The sequence below is a fragment of the Dendrobates tinctorius genome, unplaced genomic scaffold (genome assembly GCF_039654945.1).
Source record: "Dendrobates tinctorius isolate UK_male_01 unplaced genomic scaffold, ASM3965494v1 ptg000223l, whole genome shotgun sequence".
Lineage (NCBI taxonomy): Eukaryota > Metazoa > Chordata > Amphibia > Anura > Dendrobatidae > Dendrobates > Dendrobates tinctorius.
The window spans coordinates 20,451,040-20,457,052 of record NW_027361890.1 but is presented as its reverse complement, the minus strand read 5'-3'; positions in this window follow the sequence as shown (position 1 = coordinate 20,457,052).

Sequence of the window (6,013 nt, the reverse complement as noted above, 5' to 3'; positions counted from 1 at the left end):
CAGCTCCCTCACCAGAAACCAGAGACAGACCAGAAAATGAGTTCACAACAGGGAAAGTACCGCTACATGAATGCTCAGGCCAGAACATGTTGAGACGGTGTTAGATTGGATGGCCGAGAGTTCCTTCACATTAGCTTCCACCTGGTCCCCTGCAGAAAGCACAGCAAAAGATGAACCAGGGTGCAAAAGCACAGTGGGTGGCCCCCAGTGGCGTAACTACGAAGTTATGGGCCCCGATGCAATATTTCAAATGGGGCCCCCCATGCCAAAATACACGCACATCTCTGCTCCGTACACCTCGTACACACACGGCTCCGCTCCGTACACCTCGTACACACACGGCTCCGCTCCGTACACCTCGTACACACGGCTCTGCTCCGTAGACCTCGTACACACATGGCTCCGCTCCGTACACCTCGTACACACACGGCTCCGCTCCATACACCTCGTACACACACAGCTTCGCTCCGTACACCTCGTACAGACACACGGCTCTGCTCTGTACACCTTGTACACACACGGCTCCGTACACCTCATACACACACGACTCTGCTCCATACACCTCGTACACACATGGCTCCACGCCGTACACCCCATACACATGGCTCCGCTCCATACACTTTGTACACACATGACTCCAATCCGTACACCTTGTACACACATGGCTCCGCTCCGTACACCTCGTACACACACGGCTCCGCTCCGTGCACCTCATACACACACGTCTATGCTCCGTACACCCCATACACATGGCTCCGCTCCGTACACCTTGTACACACACGGCTCTGATACATCCACCCTGTAAACCCCTCCTGACCCCACACAAACTTACCCCATCCAGACCAGCACCATGACAACCAGCACAGCAGAGTCCTGCATTTACTGAGGTCCCTGATCATGTGACCTCTGTCTCCTCCCCTCCTGTGACCCCATCGCAGCTGCAGCCCCTGGTGGCCCCTATCCAGTATGTTGACTACTACCCACTGCTCCAACCAAATGAGCATACCAAAATCAGTTCAATTAAGTTCAATGGAGCTCCCTGTCGTGGCATTTCTTCAGTCAATATGTTGACGACAAGCTGGTGGTTTGCACGTTGTGCCTTCAGAGCCTAAAGCAAGGCATAAAATTTCTGAACCTGAGCACCACCTGCATGACAAGGCATCTGAATTCCAAGCACAAGATGCAGTTGGTAGTGGTACCCAACTTAAAAAGGATAACAGATCTGAGCCTCCTCCTGCTCCCTCATCTTCTGCAGTCTCGCTATGTTCCTCCTGCTCACGATTAACAGGGACACCTGCTTCCCTGCAAAGAGAGGATGCGATAGCATCACCACCACCACCAGTGTCCCTGAGCATGTCCACACCAAGTGTTTCATCCCCCAAACCTTTGAGACAAAGATGAAATACCCCTTTACCCACCTATGAGTCATGGTCCTGAATGAAAGAATTTCAAAATTTCTGCCATGTGAAAAGGTTCAAATCCATCCAGTAGAGACAGTCAGTTTTAAAACACTTATGGCAGTGGCTGTTCTGCAGTACATTGTTCCCAGCTACCACTACTTTTCCAGGAGGGTCATCCTTGCTGTTTACACCCATGTTGTGGACCAAATCAGGTGTGCACTCTGCCATCAGTGGCAAAGTCCACATAACTACTGATATGTGGACCAGAAAGCACAGCCAGGGACATTACTTGTCACTAACTGCCTACTGGGTAACTGTAGTATCGGCTGGGACAGAGGCATAAGGCATTATAACACATTTCCTACCACCACCAAGGATTGCTGGATGTTTCTGTGTCCGGGTTGCCTCCTCCTCTTAATCTGCTACTTCTACCACCTTCTAATCTGGTTACAAAAAGACCTGCACCACCATCTTCATCACAGCCAGGAAGAAACAACAGCAGGCTGCTTTGAAACTAATCTGTTTGGGGGCACAAATCCCACAATGTGCAGAGCTGTGTACGGGGCTCAAATAGCAGACATGTGAGTGGTTGGTGCTGGTGAACCTCAAGCCCGGCCTGGTGGTGTGTGATAACGGAGAAAATCTCCTGACAGCTTTGGGCCTAGCCGGTTTGAAACACATCCCTTGCCTGGTGCATGGGCTGAATTTGGTGGTGCAGAGCTTCATTAAAAATTACCTACATATGTTTGAGCTGCTGCTGAAAGTGTGTGCGCTTTCAGCATTCTCACACTGCTGCTCGCCTGTCTGCGCTTCAGCATTACTTCTGCCTTCCCGCTCACTACCTCATATGCAACGTAGCAACAAGGTGGAACTCCACCTTGAATATGCTAGAGAGACTATGTGAGCAGTAACGGGCAATAGTGGAGTTTCAGCTGCAACACACATGGTTGAGTCGTTCTTCGTAACAACACCACTTCACCCCCAATGAGTGTGGCATCTTGCAGCACACTTTTATGTGCCATATTGTGCTGCTTTGAATACTCCATCAACATGGTCAGCACTGTTGACATCATCATGAGCATTACAGTACCACTTCTATGCCTGTTGTAAAAACACTTCAGGCGATGATGGATGAGGTGGTGGCACAGGAAAAAGGGGAGCAAGAGGAAAAGGGGCCATTCACATCGTTATCAGCCCTGATGTCCACATATGGCTTGGTGGGTTCCTGTACCAACAGTGGCCGGGTACACAAACATCAAGCCAGGGGACAATTTTGGAGGATGAGGAGGAACCGTGTTCACAGGTGTCACTTAAATCAGCTTATGAGTATCATTGGAGCCTGGCTGGGGGAATACCGAGGAACCAAACCATACACCTCCCATCGAGGATAGCTTGTCATTGCCTCTGGGCAGCCTGGTACACATGAACTAATACATGCTGATGTGCCTGCACAATGACTGTCGAGTTGTCTGGATTTTTACCAATGCTGGTTAATGGGTGGCCACCCTGCTGGATCCCCACTACAAGGACAATTAATTTACTTCTGTTACTGGAGTGGGATCGCAAAGTGCATGAATACAAGCCAAGGTAGTAGATGCACTACTGCTGGCGTTCTCACCTGATATGGGGCTTAGTGCAAGAACAAGGCAGAAGTGTTATGATTGAGTCACCGTAGGAGGCAAAAACAGAAATGCTAGCTAAGTCCAGAAAACCAGAGCAGTTGGCAGCTATCGGATTGCAGACCCCTGATCCTATCACAACAACTAACAGTAGCCGTGGGGGGTTCCTACGATGCCCTAGACCCCTCGATCACAGCAGGAGAATTAAATAGGCCTACAGAAAGAAAGGGGAAATCTAAACTGCCCCAGAGCAGACCCCAAAGCAATAGGCAGCCCCCAACATATAATGACGGTGAAGCAAGATGAAAACACTAACACAGACAGAAAGATAGACTGAGCAAAGACGGGGCCCAAACTACCTAGATAGGAAAGGACAGGAAGGCTGCTGTCTGCAATCCGTGAAAAACCCTATGAAAATAAGAGCCAACAGACTGACAGTGAAAAAGGCCCTGAAGACGCTAGGCTTCAAAAAAGCTATGTGAGTACTCAGGAATATTCTGAAGACAGAGCAACAGGCAAAAGGAGATTCAGCTCACCCCAGCAGGGAATGGCAGAATCCAGAAAAGCAAGGAAAACAAAAACAAAACATAAATGCAAACAGGCAAAGCAGAAAACTTAGCTTTAGGGAAGCAGGAATCAGACTGGTGTCCTAGAAGTCCACAGAGAAATCACCCGCAGGGCAGAAGGGCATCGGCAGCCTTATATCCAGTCAGTGACTCCACTCAGCCAGTCATCCTCATTAGTCTCAGGTGCCTGATAATCAGGCTCATTACCTTCCTTTACCAGAATAGGGAGTTCACCAGACCTCAGTGACGAAGGGGAAAATGAACACAGAAGAGGAGGAAGTCGCCAACCCAGCTCTGGCACCGCCACAACCTTGGAAGGCAGGGTTAGCATGGCCGATATGTGGCAAAACTTTCTCAGCACGCCATAACATTAGGCACCACCATGATATGGTCCACAGATGCAGCGTTACAACAAAATGGTGGAAGAGTCCATGTCCACAAGTCTCCATGTACTTACTGATGGGTCTGCCCCATTTATCTTTTGGCTCTCCAAATTGGACACATGGCCTGAGCTTGCCGTTATAGGTGCTGGCGTGCCCTACGGCAACTGTACTGTCAGGCCGTGTTGTTAGCACTGCAGGGGGTATGATCACAGACAGGCGCACCCACTTGTAAACAGCCAACAGAGGGAGCTAACTGTTAGGTGTCAGGTTTCTGCGTCTGCTCTGCAGGAATCCAGACCCTTGCATTCTGCGGTCTCTTGCTGTTTATCTACCGCAGAGGAGATTGCCTTGCAGCAAATCTCTCCAAGGGTTAAGTCCCTCTGTCTTCCTACTGAGCATGCTCATGAGACGATTTTCCATTGGAGATCGGGAGTCATGCTCAGGTCCTGCTCCAGATCTCATTGGTCCATCTCGGAGATTTGGAAGCTTCCTGAAGGTCCCGGCTGCTATAAAAAGCACCATGGCCGTTCCGCCATGCGCTAGTATAGTCTCTGGTTGCTACTGTGTGAATGATGATGGATGTATGATTCTGGTGAATGACTCATTTGAAACCCCTTCCCTCTGATATTATGCATGTGGACAGGGACTAAGCTTAGAGTCAGCGCAAGGGCGCCACTACTACATCATCCACAGTTGCTAGCATCTGACATTGCACTTGCGTACTAGCTTTATTGTCTAGCGGCAGTGTCCTACGCCACGCTGCAGTTGCGATGTCGCACGCACAGTAGGTCTAGACGGACGCAGTTCCGCTGTCTTTGGCTCTGTTCCTTTGACCAGTTACCGTGTGTGCATTTACTCTGAGTACTGTGACTCCAACAGGCTCAGTCTTATTGTATTTGTCTTTGTTGGCACCTCTGTGACTTAACAGAGATTGCTCGGCGCACCTGGGTGACGTTTAACCCAGGTGCGCATTTCCGCCATATTGCTTGCCTGCCACCATTTAGCAGCAATCATATAATCTACTGCACGGTGAATCCCGAGCGGCGAACGCACTTTATTATTATTTTTATTTAGTGCGTTCTGCCGTTCCTAACATTATACTAGCACCAGGGTCTAGCTAGTGATGGCAGAGCAGCAGCAACTCTTACAGTATGTTCGGCAGCTGGAGGGCCGGTTGGATACTCTTGAGAGTGTTATCTCAGCTGCGAAATCCACTGAAGCTGCTGTACAGGCAACTGCAGATGCGGTTTCACGTATGTCCACGTCCTCCCACGCGCCAACAGTTACCCGCCTCCCATTGCCCGATAAATTTTCTGGCGATGGCACCTCCTGTAGGGGTTTCATCAGCCAGTGCTCTATCCAGCTGGAGTTACTGGCTGCGCAATTCCCTACGGAACGGGCCAAGGTGGGGTTTATTTCCCTTCTGTCGGGCAAGGCGTTGGAGTGGGCTACGCCACTATGGGAGCGTGGTGACCCAGAGGTTCGGGCCGTTGCTCAGATTTTAACAGCTATTAAGCAGGTCTTTCTGGGACCATGGGTCATGCACGACACCTCTCTTCAGCTACTCGCTTTGACTCAGGGATCCCTCTCGGTTAGTCAGTATGCCGTTCCTTTTCGGACACTGGCTTCCAAGCTGGAGTGGTCTGACAAAGCCCTCATCCCTGTGTTTTGGAGAGCTTTGGCGGAGCATGTTAAGGATGCTCTCTCTACCAGAGAAGTTCCTGCAAGTTTGGAAGAGCTGATTGCCATTTACACCCGCATTGATCTCCATTTTTCGGAGTGCGGCCTGGAGCGTGCTCAATCAAAACGGAAGGTTACCTCGGCTCCCAACTTTTTTGAGCCTGTGGAACCACCCGAGCCAGAGACTCCGCTCCCAGAGCCCATGGAGGTGTCTCACGCCATTCTCGAGGCGCGCCCGGCACAAAACTCCATTTGTGGTTACCATTGTCAACACGCTGCTTCTCAGGACAACAGTGCCCCGCAATGGCCAAATTCTGTGCCGCCGGGCAAGACCTTTATCCCTCCCCACATTCAGCCGAGGGTTC